The sequence below is a fragment of the Lissotriton vulgaris genome, chromosome 4_1, assembly GCF_964263255.1.
Source record: "Lissotriton vulgaris chromosome 4_1, aLisVul1.2, whole genome shotgun sequence".
Taxonomy (NCBI): Eukaryota; Metazoa; Chordata; class Amphibia; order Caudata; family Salamandridae; genus Lissotriton; species Lissotriton vulgaris.
This window is the reverse complement of record NC_141691.1, coordinates 1,617,289,420-1,617,309,415: the sequence shown is the minus strand read 5'-3', so window position 1 is coordinate 1,617,309,415 and position 19,996 is coordinate 1,617,289,420.

Here is a 19,996-nt window from a genome sequence, read left to right as displayed (position 1 = left end):
GAGCTAGCTGGCAAAACTAATTAAGTCTAACATAGTCAGTAGAGACCTAGATGACCTCTGTCCTACGTCTACACTGCTGTTTATGTTATTCCAATGCGCAGAGCCTATTGGGAATATAGGAACTACACTACACCCTTCTTGTATATTATATTATATCTAAGAAGGTCTCTTTGGGTTTTTAGCAGGGCGGCCCCATACCTCAAGATCCTAGTGGTAAGGGATCACATCATCTTCCACCAGCTCTCTGCATGCGAAGCACCATCAAGTGTGTGTGTATGTTCTGTGTAAAGCAATATAAAACCCGCCTAAAGCCAGAATTTTGCCGCAGCTGCATGTATGTTATGTCTAGGAACGTGCGAAGATCAGACCTCACAACAACCACTGTGTTGAGATATCCTTGAAGGTTTCAGCACTCACTGTACAGACACAGCTCACCAAGCAAGGCTGATATCAGAGTAATAACATATTATTCTCGTGTGAAGCAAAACACTCTACTAGGCTCAAAGCTAAGGCAACAGATATGTGTCATGTGCAGAAGCAGCAGAAAGGTAAAATGGCGTTTAAACTCCCAATGAGCTCATGCTAACTTATCACAGCATATAGGCAAAGCATATCTATATGACACCCTCCCTTGATCCGAGCACGGATAAGAAAATGTAAGAAAATTTAAGAGAAAGGACTCATTTTTGAAATGCAGAGTTCAAAAAAGATAGTCAGTTCAAATTTGAGTAGGCAAGAGAAAAATACATATTTTTGTCAGCCAAAAAAACAAAATCTCACCAGCATGAGAATTTAGTTTTCACTTTAATCAAAGTCAATAGGTCCGAGACTTAAAAGGTTCACCATAAGATCCAAAAAAATAACGAAAAAGTTCCATGATATCAAGGGCCTCGATAGGTCTCAGCCTAATACTGAGTATGCAAAATAAGCAGTAGAGACCTAGATGACCTCTGTCCTACGTCTACACTGCTGTTTATGTTATTCCAATGCGCAGAGCCTATTGGGAATATAGGAACTACACTACACCCTAGCTAGTATATTATATTATATCTAAGAAGGTCTCTTTGGGTTTTTAGCAGGGCGGCCCCATACCTCAAGATCCTAGTGGTAAGGGATCACATCATCTTCCACCAGCTCTCTGCATGCGAAGCACCATCAAGTGTGTGTGTATGTTCTGTGTAAAGCAATATAAAACCCGCCTAAAGCCAGAATTTTGCCGCAGCTGCATGTATGTTATGTCTAGGAACGTGAGAAGATCAGACCTCACAACAACCACTGTGTTGAGATATCCTTGAAGGTTTCAGCACTAACTGTACAGACACAGCTCACCAAGCAAGGCTGATATCACAGTAACAACATATTATTCTCGCGTGAAGCAAAACACTCTACTAGGCTCAAAGCTAAGGCAACAGATATGTGTCATGTGTAGAAGCAGCAGAAAGGTAAAATGGCGTTTAAACTCCCAATGAGCTCATGTTAACTTATCACAGCATATAGGCAAAGCATATCTATATGACACCCTCCCTTGATCCGAGCACGGATAAGAAAATGTAAGAAAATTTAAGAGAAAGGACTCATTTTTGAAATGCAGAGTTCAAAAAAGATAGTCAGTTGAAATTTGAGTAGGCAAGAGAAAAATACATATTTTTTCAGCCAAAAAACCAAAATCTCACCAGCATGAGAATTTAGTTTTCACTTTAATCAAAGTCAATAGGTCCGAGACTTAAAAGGTTCACCATAAGATCCAAAAAAATAACGAAAAAGTTTCATGATATCAAGGGCTTCGATAGGTCTCAGCCTAATACTGAGTATGCAAAATAAGCAGCAACAGCTTCTAAAAGGAAGTCACTGTTATCATCCGAAAATAACTCAGCCATCCAATTTAATAGCGAGAAAGAACATACATGCTCTTCAATTTACGGAGCCTCTAGTACCATCAGAGGACAACTCGGCGGGTTCTCAATGAAGCTTTGTGCCAAGAAATCTTGCGCTTGTGCGAATATATTCCAACGACCCAGTATTCCATGCATTGCTGCAAAGGCCATAATCCCTCTATCAGAACAAAGCAATTCATGAGCAACAAAGGGGCTCATGAGCTGATTAAAATCCACTTCAGAAGACACCATATTGCAGAGACACAAATCCAGGGCCCAGTCGAAATCGCAGCTCAGGCAATGAAAGACAGGCTGGACACATGTGAAATAGGAAAATCGAAACGATAATCCATATGCTGCACTTAAGGTGGCGAGCGGCAGCGTTCCATAGTATTCAAGCATCCTGTTGCGAAACAGTGCCAACCGCGACAGCTCGTCTTAGAACACAGGACGTGCATCCATTTTTAATAAAACAAAATAGCACTAGAAAGCCTGCTGCCAGCGCCAGTAAAATGGGAAATCCACCAAAGAGGCTGGAAAAGATTGAATGGAAGAAATCAGGAATGACTCCAAATATCTTTTGGAAAGAAGTCACAAGACCACTGCTTACTACTTTAAAAAAGTGCGCCAGCCCCGATGTGGAGGATGCGTTAAAGATTGTATGAATCAGCTCACCGAAATGCAATGGTAGGTCAGTATTTAATAAAGCATGCACCTCTGTGCGGGTCTTAGCTACGTGAAGGACAAATGTTTCATGAGCAGATGTTAGGGCAACTTCTTTTTGTGACAATAGGGCTTTTATTCGACTCATCTTATTGAACTCTGCTTTCAAGGTCAGAATCCTCGGCCAGATTAAACGGGACAAAAAGGGACGACACATTCATGTAATTCCAAGGAACCTTTCCGGCCTTTAGCGTTTGCAGGGTCCACGCAAACTGCATAATAGAACGCAATTGATTTTGACCATGGTATAATACAGAAACATCATCTTGTACAATATCAAAAACAGATGACCCAATATTATCCAAAGTGTAAATGCAGGAGGACAGCGTGTTAATGCTATTATCCACAACTGCAAGCACGTTTTCTAAATTAGCTTGATCAATAGCCCTAAGGCGGGTAGCCGCCTCAATCTGTGATGTTTTCCAGATTTCATTATAAACGGCATAAATCCATCTTCTAGATCTACCTCTAGTCGGGCCTTTTATGAAATCATTCAAATCAACATCTTCAGTCAGTTTAGACAAATGCAGTTGACTGACGCCAATGTAGAATGTTTGAGCCAATTCTGACATAATTTGCCTACTGAATAAGTGGTTACAGAATGGTCACTCTCAAAACGGGGATCGGCCCTGACCTGTGTAAAGCCATCAGCTACACCCAGAAAACGATGTTGGCACGAATCAGCACTTCTGTGCCACATCAAACAACCCTTAGGATCCAAACTGGATATGTTAAAGGACGAATTTTGCAATAGAGTTTGCAACTCCCTAATCAAAAATTTCGTAGTATTATCCCAACCTGAATATTAGAAGTAGCCAATCCAAAGCATGTTGTCTGTGAGATAGTAGAATTCAAAAACAACATATGATTTGGGATGAGACATTCACAGTGCAAAGCCTCAGTGCCTTGTACCTGCCAACTTTTAGAACCCCAAACAGATTCAAGGTCAACTGTTTCCTTCCACAACTCGTAGCCTTCAACAGCTAGCTGGTCTAGAAAGAACTTCGAGTACAATAACTTAGTATCGGTAAGTCTAACTTTGGACATGGATTTTTCTGTCATTCTAAAATAAAATGAAGCGGGATTGGACTGATTAAAATCAGTAAAATAAGTGTACTTTTTCAAAAATGTACTCGAGCTGCCTCGCAAAGGAGCTGGAAAATGCTCCCACTGTGTATAATTTACAGTACTCCTCCTGGAGTTCGTTTTATGTAGGTAACGGTTGCCAAAATGTTGGAAACAAAATAAATCACCATAATTAGCGGATTCCAAATACAAATCCTCAGCATCAAAAGCAGCATAATACTTAAAATCAGCAAATAAAGCCTCTACGGCTTGAAGATCCCAATCATTAGAACGTATGTTTTGTTTAACCACATCCCCCATGTTAACTCTAAGCACATTAGGGACATTTATAACTTCAGTGGGCCCATGGATTTGAAATTTAACAGCATCCCATACTATCCCATCCAGGACAGGCCAAGCGGTGAAGTTAACAAGAGCCAAGTCTCTCTTCAATCTGTGAGCAGAATGTGACGAGGAATGGGGTGCCAATGTTCCATTCAGATGTTGAATGCATGTTCTCTCCTCGACATAGTGGCCATTAATGAATCGAAAAAATAAAACACAAAACCAATTGACATAAAAAGGTAAAGTGAAAAAAGCCCCACCCAAATATAAGTCCAAGGGGGTATCAAAAAATGTTTTTTAAATAATGTTGCATGGACTCTAATCCTTGAGGGCTTTCCTGAAGTGCGTGAAACAGTGGCAAATGAAAATCTGGATTCTGTGGCCAAAAAGGTTTGCAAATCAGGCATCGATAAGTCAGTTGGATAAGTATAATCAGTTTCATCAATTTGAGTACCAGGCAATGCACTCAATAAAGGACTAGAAATTGCAGGCATCTTGAGGGCCACCTCCGGCTCAGGATTCAAAGCCGTGGCTAATACAGAATTTCTCACCATCGAAGGACATGAGACTGCTGGTCTCATACTAAGAAGAATCGGCCACTCTGTGTATCTTGACATTGTCAATGGAGATATACCTGTTGTCTTTACGACCTGGAAGTGGTGAAAAAATGGCTGTTCTTTGTGCCCTTCACACCAAGCACAGGAACTGGAGCACGGGAAGAGGGACCAAATTCTTTCTTGTAATCGATCTTATCCCAAACCATTTCTCCAACTTGGGGTAGCCAGCCAACTACCGGGATCTGCAATGTATTATCCGAAGTGGAGGACAAATGTTCCTTTGCGAGAGTGTCTCTTGTCTTTTGTAGAGTCTGTAAAACATTGCAATGTTCATCTACGTCAAAGGAGGCAACAACAGCCACTGAGTATAGACCGTCAAGGTCCGGTACATACATCTTGATACCAAAGAGCATTTCGTATGGGGTCCTCCCACCCAGAGACCTTCTAGGGAGATTATTAAGAGCACGCTGCACGCCATTGAGATGGGCCAGCCAGTTCCTGCCAGTGCCCATAACTCGAGCTGTCAATGATTGCTTTAAATCGCGGTTCATTTGTTCCACCACACTATTACCCTCAGGTCTGTATGGAGACGAAAACTTGACTTGGACCCCCAACGAAGTCATGGCATCCTTATACGCCTTAGAGGCGATAGCAGGACCCTGATCCGAATGGAAGGTACCACAGGCAAAAATCCCTACAAAGACACGCAAATCCCTTATGACAGTTCGTGAATCAGTGCTGCGGTGAGGCAACACCCATACAAAGCGTCTGCATGAATCAACTGCGACTAAGACGTACTTATATGCAGTATCAGAAGAAAAAGGACCGCAGTGATCTAAATAAACACAACCTAGTGGTTTATTAGAAATGAACAACTGTGTTTGGGGTGGACGCGCAGCAGTTGAAGGCTTAATTTGCTGGCATATGTCACATTGAAGGACATAATCACGCGTCTGTTTGTACAGTCCCTGCCACCAAAAACGCTGTTGCAATTGAGACACAGTGGCAGAAACACCCGCATGCGCAGACGCAACTCCTTCATGGGCCGCTGTGATCAATGTATTTCTGCGATCCGAGTTGGGAATCAATTTCTCCCCAACTTCAGGAATTTTCACATAAGGAACCTTATCGGGACTTAGGTGGTATGAGTACTTCGAAGGGAACCCCTTAGGATATTTACCTCCCTTCTCAGTGGCAGCAACAGCCGCCAAGATATCATCATCAATCTTACTTTTGGACCGTGTAACTGCTGCAACTAAATATTTTGATACCGCAGATTTCGCTGCTTCATCAGCAAGCAAGTTGCCAACAGCGTGGACTCCAACGCGCTGATGACCAAGAGTATGAATTACAAACACAAGTGGCAACTGCTCTTTAAGCTCAGCCACTCGGACTCAGATCATTTTATGTTTTATTGTGCTACCCTTGGAATCACGAAAATCATTCTGAATCCAAAAGAACAAGTTTTCATTTTAAGACTGGACACAGTAGAAAGAATCACTTACAATAAGTGTCGTCAAACTAGGATCAGCGTACTCTAATGCAAGCATCAGAGCATGAAGCTCTGCCAATTGTGTGGTGCAGTCCCCTAGAGTCTGCGTGTGCACGACTCTGGACTTGAACTCATCGTTCACCATGGCACCTACCACAATGGCGCATGCAGAAACGCAGGTGTGTTTAGAACCATGCGCAACCTGCGCCGAATCATCAGTGTATATGATGCAATGGAAATCCTCCAAAGGCCGCATAGCTAAAGGTGCAGGATGAACAAATTCATATTGCAAAAACTCCTGCGACCGTATGGAGGCATCAAAAATAAACGTGACATCCGGAGATGTCAAAGAAGCAGCCCATTGTATCCACCGAGGGTGCAAAGCTTTAGAATTAGGTACACTGGCTTTCATAACTGCTTCCAAAGCAGGACACGGGGTAACAACCAACATGCGTTTTCCCTGTGACAGAGCACGTTATTTAAGAATCGCCATCTGCACAGCCGTTAAAACTTTCTCCACAGTGGAAAATCGCATTTTAGCCAAAGTGTACAAGTGTGACTTGTAGGCAATAGGTACTGTGTCTCCTTTGTTAAAAGTAAGGTATGTGAAACTCACCGTCCCAGGGATGATTCTTATCACCAGGTTGGTGTGGTTGTCACGAGTCAATAAGTATTTAGAAGCGAGCAGATCAGCCTGCAAAGATTGCAGAATAGCTGAGTGTTCTGGCAGCCAGCACGATTTGGTAAAAGTAGGATGTATCAAAGCATACAAAGGCCTGATACGCTGAGCATATTCCGGAATGTATGTCCTTCCAAAATTCAAAAAACCCAGCAAAGACTGTAATTTTTTCAGAGTTGTCGGAGCGCATTTCTCCAAAAAGTGAGGAGCCAATCCTCGATCTTCATTGTTGAGCTCGTAGCCCAGAAACAACACCGTGTACTCTGCAATGTGCGACTTTGCAAAGCTGAATTTGTAACCGAAGTCCGCAAAGCTACAAATTTTTCGGTCAACTCGATACAGATGCTCCCAAAGTTCGTCGTCTGTGAGATAAATGTCATCCACGTACGAGCATGCATCAGGGTCTGTTCTCTCCAAGAGAGAGACTATGCGGGCAGCAAACACCCCAGGACTATGTTTATAGCCCATTGGTAAACGTTGAAATTGTTTTTATACACCGCCGCAAGTAAAGCTAGTCCATTGGGAACTTAGACCATCCAAATGGTGGGCATAAAAACCGTTGGAAATGTCAAGCGTGGTTTTAAACCGCTTACGCACAAGACTATCCACTAAGGCAGAGCTGTGAGTATTCTGTACTGCACAAGTACGGCAATGCGAGTTTAAATGCCGGTAATCCAATACCAAACAATATGAACCGTCAGGCTTGGTCACAGTAAAAAGAGGGTTATTTATTGGTGACGCACAAGTTTCAATCACTCCCTCATATTTCAATTGTTCAAGGATTTCCTCAACGGAAGCCTTAGCTTCACGTCTAATGGGATAATGAGGTTGAGGCTGTGGCTGCGACTGCAAAGGTATTTTGTGGTGTGGGGAAAATGTATCCCAACCACAGTGTGTACGGTACAGAGCCAGCGCAAGGGCTCTAGCCACTCTTCTGCAAAATTCAGCGCATGCTCCTTAGAGACCGTGTGGCCAAAACTAGGGAGGATCACCTCCTCCCCTCTTGGAACTGCGAGAACAAAAGGTGGGGGCCAGTCAGCCTCCGCTAACAAAATGTCATAGGTAGTTGCAAGATTCTCCCAAAATACCCCTTTTATGGTACGTTGTATGTCACCTTCAATGAACAAGACTATTTCATGAAGTCTATCAGGGGGAGCTACTCTAGTGTCAGCTGTCTCCACAACAACATAACGGTCAGTCGCTGTCACCTTCAGTAGTGGACGCAGGGCCTCTCGCACTATGGTAATCTCCGCCATGCTGTACAGCAAGGTCAGAGCCCATGTCTGATTCCGAAGCTGCGTTCTCACTATCTGTGGCATATCTCGCTGATAAAGCGGCGACTTTCTTTTTCTGAAACTGGGGTCTCTTCAGTGTAGAATCGTCCTGCTTGCCTTTACCGTCTTTAGGGCGGGGCTGGTCGCGTCCTTGCTGGTCACCCCGACCCCTGCCGCCTCCTCCACCACCGGTCGAAAAGGCAGATGACTCCTGAAAAGAACGAGGAGAGCGTTGATCAGAAACCTGAAATCGATCAGGTGATTTTATCATCGCGCGATCGCGCAAGTCATATACACGTTCTGGGGGCGCAGGCAATGGAGACGCAGGACTAGACTCCTGTTTCTGTTGTTGTTGCTTTCCCTGTTTTTGTTTTTTCAGCCAATTTTGTTTTTTGGTCTTGGGCTGTTCGTCAGTTTCTGACTTCTGCCCTTGGGGTTGTTTTTTCTCTTTAGTAGAAAAAGGCTTGAGACCCCTACTATTGCGGCCCACGGTTTTATAAGCCGCCACAATAATCCTTGCCAACTGTCGGGGTTTCTCGGCATCGGGAATTGCCTGCAAAGCATTGGCTACCTGAAAGTTCACCACATCCCCCTTGACATTAGCAAGTATGAGACCGGAAACCACATCAAAGGTGCCACAGAGGCGCATACCCAATTCAACAGCAGCCTCAGGTCCGTGCTCATCCTGAACCCGTTTAAGGACCGTCGGTAGGACAGTCATAGACGGAGTGCCATAATACCTCGTATAGACTGCCGCAAATGTTTTACCCCAGGTCTCACAGTCACCAATTTCAGGGGTCAAGTCTTTCGGTAAGGTAATTGTCAGAATCCTGTGTTTTTCACCAGGAGTCGTGTTAGGAAATACCACTTCCAGCTGGTCAAACTTCTCGACAAGCCAGAAAGGAAAATCATCCTTTTCCTGGGGGCGCTTGCCCATCACAGCGTTGACCATAACGGGACTGAGCTTCATTCAGCCCTGTCCAGCAGGAAGCGCCGCACCATCCGGGGCCCCGCCCGGAAGATTACGGGTTATGTATTGCACTAATGACCTAATCACGCTAATTGCGACTACATGTAGTTGTCTTAACTCAACCACGGTACATGCTCCGTGTTGAGGATGAGGTGTAAATCCAGCCAAAACAGGCCAATTTGCGCCTGGAATGGACAAAGACCTCGGAGCTGCCAAAAGAATGGGGTAGGGCGCCATTAAACGAAATGCGGTGCTGCCAAGTATCTATAGGAATTTTCTGTGCCCTATATGGAGCATATTCCTGTGGCACAGCCGTGGGAGTGTACGTGTCGAACACATTAGTATTTGCATTCATAGCTGGGAAGGTCACCCACGAGTAAAAGATTTCATATGGGTAAGCCACCTCTGCACTCACTACCATAATCATGGCCATGCCTTCCACTGGAACATTATAAGTCTGCAAATGATTGCGCACCGCAATGCAACTATGTTGCGGAATGTTCACCGAAGCCATAGCGACACAGAAAGAAAGAGGTACAAAGTAAACTTTGTAGCACAACTGGGTTGTAATTCAAGGAAACCGTTTAGAAAGATTTAAGCTTGAAAAGACCTAAATAAATATAGGTAGGTTTGTCCGACACCACAGTTAACCAGAAACAATAGTGAAGGGGTTAAGGACTGAATACTGTACTACTCAAGTATCATGTAATAAGGCCACAAATATTGGGCGCCATGTCGCAGGGATTCCGTTCTCATACAGAACTGTGCATAGAGATTTGGAACCTCAGTAAATTAGGGTGTACCAAAACTCACCTTAGTACCCAAAATCTCCTACCAGACTAGCTACATTGTCTCATTGGTTATCACAAACTCCCAATGCTTAGACAAACCAGAACATGGACTTAGTACACCTTAGGTAACGTGGAACACATGAACACTCTTTTGTTATACAATCATTTCAATCCAGAACTAGGAGTAAATGAGGACACATGTACATTTGAAATGTTTATTTACTAATGCAGTGTTCTCAAACTCAGCATCTTAGCTAATACAAGCAAACATGTTATCAGAAACAAAGTAATCAACATAGTTACTAGTCCATAGAATACAAAAGGTGAAAGCATGGTAAAATGCTAAAACTAATAGGGTTCAGTAACACCTAATCCTCACCCTCCCTAGCTAGTATATTATACTTAAGCATGGGCGGAAAATCCGTTTCGCTCGCGGATTTTGCGGATTTTCGGTAAATTCGCAATCCGCGAGATTCGCGAATCTCCCGCAAAATCCGCAAATCCGCGAGCAGCGGATTTTATGGCTTGCTCGCACTGTTCGCGTGAGTTCGCGGCTTCCCAGTACAACTTCGCGCCCCGCGAATAAGCGCTAAATTGCAGAACTGGGTGTAATGTTTCAGTGTCACATGTGTGCTTGCTTACAGTGCAATGTGTTTTCATCGGCACAACCAGAGATATCATCACAATGAGTCAATCTCCCTTGGTGTGCCCATACCTTGGACATTCAAAGTCAGATTGCCAATAATAACCATTTGTGTGAAGTCTACTGTGAAGTGTGGGGACGTGTTTCTGTAGCAGTCTGACCCCAGGTGGCACAACAACACACATCATTTACTTCTCACTTGACGGGGTTATAGCCCTCTAAGCAATGGACTATTATCCAATGTTCTGGCATCATGACATTACAATACAAGCAAGCATCACCTCCATTCAAGGGCAGTAAGCAAGGGCAAGAATGACCAATCAGTGGCTATAACTACCTACAAAGGATAACTACCCATAGCTGCCCACACACAACTCAGACAAGGCAAGGCTAGGTGGGAGAAAATTGTCCTGTGAGAACAGTAGGTTTTACATATGTCAGTGTCCTCAGAGTGGGCTTTACAGCAATCAGTCATGAACATTCAGTGGCAGACAGCAAGCTGCAGCAATCACATACTACATCCTCATATTTCATCTGATGTATTTGCCTACTTACATACACATAATCTACTCATAAGTAAATTTCAAAATTATCTCATGGGTTGCATGAACTCTCCTTGTGCTGGTATGACCCCTCTCACATCCACCTCAAAGTACATGTTCATTTCTCAAAACTATCATACATACACAAGGATGTCATAAGCACCATCCGGTGCATCTAGACAGAAAAGCATGTCTGCCCCTCAAGCACAAGCATTGTACTCAAACTCTTTCAACATGATTCTTACAATCTCACACACGAAGGCTGAAGAGAAATCTGGCAGCTTCCCATCTTGCAGGCATCTGCAATGTGTTGCCACAGTCCTGGAGAGCAATCTGAAAGGTGATTGTGTTGTTTGCATTGACATCCATACCTACAGTCACAGAACCATCCTCCTTCATCACTATGTACACACCTCTCACACACTTGACATGTACACAATGTACTGAACTCATCACCTCCTCAGCAGATGTAAAACGTAACATTTCAAATAGATCACTCTCATCACCAGTTGCAACCTCAGTAATGTATTGGACTGCCATCATATCACAACATGTAGCATCACAGCCACACTGGCATGCTCACTTCACACCACCACATCTCACAAGACATTGCTCAATGAATATGTCATCAGCCATGTGCATACACCATACACCCACCATACTCTGCTTAAATTCTACAGATTAACATTTCTAAAACAAATGCATCCACAGATTCAAACACAACATACATCAACTAGACAACACCTCATATTTCACCCTAAATTACACAACTGGTGTATACCCTTTACATACACTTATGCACTTTGTTACAAATGACAAGTTTAACCTTGTCTCACTGTGGCCCTGTCACAACCACATATGGCTTCCAAGCTCTGCACCCCAATTGACTAATGCACATTAACAACTATCCTCACTCGTTGAACAGCCCTGTTACAGTCAACTCTCACTGTAGTGACACAGACTACAGCTCTCATCTCCTGCCAGAATTCAACCTTGTCTAACTGGTTATACCCCAATAACATCTACCTATTCCGAGCATACCTTCCACAGGTTTTAATCAGTCTAACAAGCTCACATACTCTGAATCACCCCCTGTATGTTTAACCACTCTCATTGGAAGAATGTGGATACCTCATGTCTCCTACACAAATCGGTGTTGCAGTGCGCAATGTAATTTGTTTAATTTATTTATATATACATATATATACACACAACTCCGTTTGGCCGCATTCTAGAGTACACTACCCCTCACCCTGTCCCTCCCTCGCCCCGCCCCACCGCCTCGCAGCACTCTCTTGAGGAGCTGCTACTGTGGATAACACATCTGCAGCTAGGACTCACATTCAAATATACACATCCTCCCCTGAGTGGCAACTAAGAGCATGGATGTTACACTGGCTCCTGTAGCATCTGCACAGTAGACGGACCCACAACACTTCTGTGCACTTACTGTTCACTTGGCTTACCACATATAGCACTGGGCAATCAAATAGACACAACAGCATTCCTAGTTCAGCTTAGTGTGATCTGGAACAGCATCAAGCATAGCTCCAAAGGACCACATTGTCAGTCATCCACAAATGACAAAATATACACAATTCATATGCTCAACTGCGACTGGTGTGTGGTAGTAAATATGAAATTCATGCTTGGACAGACAAAACACACTATACACCTGATATCCCCAAACAAAAGCAGGATGGTATGACTGACATTTAAATTAGAATGCAATGGAATATTAAGATCACACATACCTTGCCAAACATAAATCTCTGCAGAAAGTGGAGTCCTTGGAGGCAATAGGGTCGGAAGACTGTGATAATACTGCTCACCTTAAACTGACCATGATCTCCAGAAATGCATCAGATGAGTACACAGCCACGAAGGGAATATGACCACGGTGGTAAGGTTGTCATTGCCACTAGTCAATCACATCTATAGAAGACAAACATGGGAGGTCCACCACTATCAAGTCACATACTAGTATTGCAACATCACTCTGTGTACATGGGTGTGTCTAAAGTCACTACCATGTAGTCAAACTCCATATGTACCCAGGTGTATTGATGAGATAGGTATCTGCCTGCACATCACAAACATATGCAGCATGCTTCTCCTAAACATTTGCACTTACTGTCAAAGGGAACATACTCCACGGACCGTAGGCAATCAATGCCATACTAACATCATCGTATACTTACACTTCTATTTGTACATGATTTAAAGTTTTCTAAAAAACCTATTTGGGGCACGTAGAAATCAGGAATTCTGCATGAATAAGTAGATAAATAACACAAGGCCAATGGCCAGTCCTGAAAGTGTCCACACATCTTGCCAATCGTCTCTAGCCTGCACAAATCCTGCAAGGGGGTCACCTCCCCTGGGTGGGGCATCTAGGGGATCACACGGCCAGAAAGATGAGGGTGATTTAGACGCTCACATAAAGATAGAGTAGCGAAGACTCGGGTTCTCAGGAGAATACGTTTTAATTAACATTGGTAATTGAAATTTTCGACTGGTTTACATTGTACTGGCATTTAGAACAAAGAACATATTAAATTCGTGGTTTTTTAATGGGAATCACAAGATAATGAATTTTAAGGATTTTCTGCCTATACAACATTGTACCTTATTATAATAAATGTTTATTTAACATTTTCAGTTTACCCTGAGGAAGGGCTGGAAGTGCCCGAAATGCATTGGTTTAATACAACACTGCTTCTGATGGATCTTGGCGTTAGTACTTGTTCTTGGAATAAGGTCTGGATAGACAACTTGAAAATGAGAAAACTGAGGAAATTGGCATGTTGTCTGACGTGTGGAACATATAAAAACTTGAAGAAAACTAATATGAAAAAGTGAAAAATGAAAAATGAAAAAATGAAAAAATGAGGATTTGAACGTGTATGTGGTTTATATTGTGCGGTTAGCACTTAGCAGTGCCTTTGGTCCTGGGCGACAACTCGCCTCACATACAGTGATACATCTAGGGGCATGCCAGGCACCAAAGGGACAGAACTAGGGAGGACTGGGTTGGGTTTTTGGGGGGATGGGATCAGGAGGTGTGTGCAGGTCCACTGGAGTGGTTGGGTCAGAATGAGGGGGTGGTGGGTTCACTGCAGTGGTAGGCGCAGACTGAGGGGGCAGGTATAGTGTGAGGACTTGAATGAGGGGGGAGTGGGCTTGATTTAGACAGGGATAGGGAGGGACTCAGATTTTGTTGGAGGTTTTTTGTGCTGGAGTTGCTGGACTGAGCTGGTCTGGTATGGATTGATTGAGGGGGTTAGGGTTTGGGAGACCGGATGGATTTGGGAAGGTTGGTTTGTTTTGGGCTTTTTTTTCTCAGAGGGGTGGGGGCAGGTTTAGATGCTTGGTCCGGGGGAGGGGAAATTGCCTTTTCTTCTTTGGGGGCAGTTTGGAGGTGTTGGTAGGGAAGAGGTCAAGGTCACAGAGATAAAGTCTCTGGGCAGAGGGGGAAGCAGGAAAGGCAAGGGCTTGGGGGTGTAGGACGGAGGGTTCTGATGTCTGCAGAGTGTCTGTGGATGCATGTGTGTCGCATGCTGGTATGTCTCCTGAGTGTGCATATTTGTGAGTTTCTCCTTTTATCTGTGTGTTTGTGTGCTGCTATTGGCTGCTGAAGTGTGTGCGTGTGTGTGTTTTCGTGTGCTTGGGTAAGGTACGGTAGTCTGGACAGTGGTTGGAGAAGAGGTAGGAGTGGGGAGGGACTGCTGGAGCCGGGACACTGCTGCAGTCAGTGTGGAGGCCAGAGCCTGATTAGATCTCTGTAGGGCAGATATGCCCGAGTGAATGCCCTCCAGGAATTATACCATTTATGTCAAATGATTGGTATGCACCTGGAGGACATTCAGCACTGCTGTCTACCCCACAGAGATCTGCCTCAGGATGTCAATGGGCTAAACACTCAGGGCAGCAGGGGGGACTGGGCAATAGGGTGAGGTGCCTGGCACAAAGGAGACAGGTCCACTTCTAGGGGTGCGGCTACAGACAGTGGGGTGGGGAGCAGATGAGAGGGTAGAGATGGCAGTGGTGGTGGGGGTCTCTGACGTAGAGGATCCAGTCCCTGTCTCTGCCACCACCACAAGGGAGTATTCACTGGGGCTGGACTCTGCTTCAGAGACTGCTGGCGTTGTCTCAGAGCTGCCCTCAGTGAGGCTTCCCTCACCCTCTGCGCCACTGGGTCCCTCCTCCTCCGACTCATCACTGGACCCAGACTGACAAACTGCTCCCCCTACGTCTGTGGCACTGCCTCCTCCACTGGCTGGTGCTGATGCTGGGAACAAGAATGAAAAAAAATCACATAAGTAATCCGTATGTACTTGACACATAGGTAACATCACAAATCTTCACAGATCAAACGAAAACATAATTTAGTCTAGAGCTATTACCTCTTGAAACATTAACATAAATCACACTTGTTAGTCTACCAGTTAAACATTACTCCCTCATACATGATGTTGTGTGCAACATTGGATGTATCAACTTCAAATGACACAACCACAATGTCAACTACCTCACTATGAAGCAGATGACGGTCTTGTGTCCTGACATACCTGTCTCATCTCATGCAAGGGAGTTTAGACCTCCCAATGGGAATAGGATTCACACAATTGAATTGAGAAATGGTATCCATTCTGCAATTCCTAGTCATCAAATTGGAAACTATGGGCTAAAATGTTACAGGTTAAATGTCTTCCTTGTCAAACATCAATATTGCGTGGTTATTGAATGACTCATGTCACACAGATAGCAGTGATTGTGCTCATTTATCCTGTAACATAGGTACTCTACTGTCAGGTCAGACATCTGACTCTTTTTGTGGAGACACCAAGGTAGTAGTCATGGCTAGGGTGAGAGGCATGTGGCACACTGTCTTGTGTCATCTGCACAGAGTCATGAAGATGAATCAAAATGTTGTGCACATTGCAAACAGGTCACCATTTTCAGATTTGAAAAATGGTCAACACACTTTCAGGTCCAATGACTGCATCTTCAGAATGCTTCAGGTGGAATGCCATTCCACTGGCACGTCTGGGTGCACTGTCTGTACAGACGATTAGCACTGAACCAATATTCTTTAGGAATCCAGTCAACACTGTGTACCAGTTCTGTCTAGACTGCTGAAGTCCCCATTTGTATGGCCCAAGTCTGATTGCCCCTCACTTCGATTAGACATACTGCACACTTTCTACAGCTTACATTGCTCTTATTTTCCATCTCAATTTTTTGACTTTTTCCAAAATGATGCACATTTGACATCTCTCAGTCAAACAGTGATACATCATACACATGGTTTGCAAAACCCTCAAGTATGAATAGCGAAGAGCAATTTACACATGTCAACTGTTGTGAATGTGTATCTAACATCATACCTTACAATTTCAGCCATGTTTCCACTAGTGACCACCTGTGTTTGACACAGAATGGCATGTTTTACGACTGCTACAGAGTCAGACACATGGACTTACTCTTTTGAATGGAGAGAACTGAATATTCCACATTATCATGTGTAAGGCCAGTGTGACATGTGACCAGAGGTAGCATAGTTGTGATTGTACATTTGACGACACCGAGCAGCATGGCTGGGACCAAACATTGGAACACTGACCAAGCAAAACCCACCAAGGCATCAACATAGACGACATATGCTGCTGTGATGTATAGCTTGGGCTTTCCATACTTGAGTGCTTCAATAACAACATACTTCACAGATTTGTTGAAACAACACTGAGAACAGGCTCACACATTAGTCAATGTGCTGACACATGTTGAGCTATTACATTACTGATGAAGGTTATCCCCATGCACATGTTTCTGTAATTTGTGCTGCTCACATGAGCATGGCACTACTGTCACTACCCTGAACATAACACATAACTTCCTCACATGTCCCCAATGAAAGGGGCATCTAATGATCCTTCTACATATGCATGCCTTAAAAATTAACAGTGGGTTTTGCTGACTTACGACCTTTAAAAGGGCCAGCTGGGCCAAGATACTACAACATGCATAGTTAAAGAAAGCTGTGCAAGAAGACACACACTCACCCCCTCCTTGCTGCTGTTCGGCTTTCAACTGCCCATCCATGTCAAGGAAGACCACCACTAGGATGCAGAGAATGTGGGGGTTAGGGTTCGGTGCCCGACCCTCTTGCCTGGAGCTGACAGGCCCAGCTTGACTTCTGCGATCTTCTTGGTCCAGCCACAAAGGTCCTGCCACCTCTTACGGCAATGACGGGTGCGCTGAGTGCCAACCCCATGTCACGCACTTTCCAGGCGATGGTCCTCCACATCTTGGCCTTCTTATGGGAGTTGACCTGTGAGGATGACATTGTGACTGACCCTTAGTCCACATGCAATATATTTCTGAGTCAGACACTTATAAACATAAGTCATGGTCAGATCTGCAACAATGTCTAAGGAGTAGGCAATTGGAATCATGTGCAGTTGTCCTGTGTTCAATTATGACTCTGTCCCATGAGAATAGTGATAAGATGTTTACCCAAGTACACACACATCTACAGCAGTGTACCTGCCCAGAACAGTTATCTATACACTTTTAAACTTACAGAAAACAGTTTACATGCTTGGCACTATGATTCCCATTTCTAGTAGTGCATAGTAATTGCACATGGGCAATAAAAATGCAGTGTAATCCTCACTCACCTGCTCTTCTCGTTTGCCATACAGGTGGCTGTACAGTGGCAGGAGGGTGTCCAGCAGGGCATGGTTCTCCTCCTCAGTGAAAGCTGAGGCCCTGTACACTGTCCGTGCCATAGTAGCTCCCAGAGAACGTTGTAACAGCAACAGAGAGATGGGGAGGTGCAGGAATTATGCTGGTAGTGCACGCAAGTGAAATCTCAGGGAAACAGACAGACTTATATTAAAGCAGCCGAAGCAGTCTTAAATACATGCAGCCAAAGTAATAGGTTGGCTTCAGTTGCATTTTATGAATTGGTCCATTGCATAACATTGCTTGCAGATGACTCGCCCACCGCGACGTTCAAAAACTAATCATCGGACAGCAAGTGACTTTGATACATTGGTGATGGGAGGTTACCGAGTCTGTTTCCAGGCGATGAAGATACGAACCGAAACACGCGTCTGTCACCATAACAACTTGCAGCCAATGGCTGTGTCCGAATCGGTTCAGATACGGCTACCACGTCCTTTGAATACTCACCCTCGTCTGTTGCCATAACAACTTGCAGCCTACGGCTGTGTCCGAATCGGTTCGGATGCGGCTACCGTGTGCTTTGAATATTCACCGCGTCTGTTGCCATAACAACTTGCAGCCTACAACTGTGTCCGAATTGGTTCTGATGTGGCTACCGCATCCTTTCAATAATTTGTCGACTGGGCAGACACTTCTGTTATTGATGTATTTTTGTGCATTACATGTGTAGATGCAGTTTTTTATAAATTCAATCAACCTTTAAATGAGTAGGACACACTCCCACGAGGAGCTAACCTTGTGGGGCACATGCCACACTGATTTAGAGGCTAAAACCAGCATGATGCAAAAGTAATCCATTTACCTGCCTAGGCTTGGTCACAGTGCCAATGACTTTTTGGTGATGTGCAGGTTCATTCTTGACATATTCACTGCATTTGGGGACTGTGAGACCCATTGTGCAATTGGTGTAATTTCAGACTGTAAATGTTTAGTGTGTAAGTAATGAATAAAGCTTGTGTTTGTAATGTGAATCACTAGTCTATCTGTGTATCCCAGACTTAAGTGGATGATTTTGTTACATATACTTGCAACTCCAACATTGTACGTTTGTGTATGTGATTGTATGTTTAATGCAGACATGACACATGACAGGGTCCACCCTGTGACAGTGCTGGGCATGAATAACATTGTGTGTATCAGGTGTCACACATCTCTGATATTAGAATATCCTATTATGCGTACCTTTCAAACATGTAATTGTTCTCACAAACATAAATGTTGACTTATTTTGTGTGGAGTTGTGGAGTATGTGATGCTTGATCACATTAATGGTGACAGACACTGGAGATTTTTACACTACAGCACTCCTAATTGCTGGGTCACCATACCTTGGTAATCTGTCTGGGAAGGGTACTGATGCTGTGATATGCATTTAATAGAAATTTGTATTTCCAATGTTCAGTAGTTTCAGTTGTGTTCATATTTCATGTTCTGTTTGTCTAAATGCATGTTGCTTTGTACATTGTGACATGACACCAACTGTGTTTAAACCTACATATAGGTATCGCAGATGACATCCAGTCTACAGGCCCTTTCAAGACCTCATGACCATGGAAGAACGTGACATGATCAGGAAATACAGATTCACCAGGCCAATAATTAAACAATTGTCATCTCATTTGCAGCTTGGTCACACATATCCAACTGCACTGACGTCCAAAGTGAAGGTTATGGCAGCATTACATTTTTTGCTATAGGTTCTGACCGATACACAGTGGCAACATCTAATGGAATGTCACAAACCATGTTCAGCCATGTTTTTCGTGATGTTTTAGAGGCATTGGTACATTACCTGGACCAGTACATAAAGTTCCTGACACCTGGAGAGTTGTCAGACATCAAGGGGGAATTTTTTGCCTTGGGACGGATAGCCCATGTCATTGGCTCCATTGATAGCACCCACGTTGCATTGATCCCACCAAGGGCAAATTAGGTGGTGTATCGCAACAGAAAACATTACCACCCCATCAATGTCCAGGTGGTAGGTTTGGCTGACGTTCCCAGGATCGGCACATGATGCATATATCATGAGGAACAGCGTCATCGCCCATTTGATGTCTCAGCTGCAACCTGACCTTGCCTGGCTTGTTGGTAGGTGATGTAGCATGTAGATGTTGTGTGGTGTATAGAATGTATGTCAGATAGTTCTCTGTTATCAAACAACTGAATCTTTTTTCTGTGTTCAATGTAGGAGACTCTGGATACCCCAGCCAGCCTTGGTTACTGACACCACTCCGTAACCCTGTCACCCCTGCAGAAGTGCGATTTAATGAGGCCCATGGTAGGAC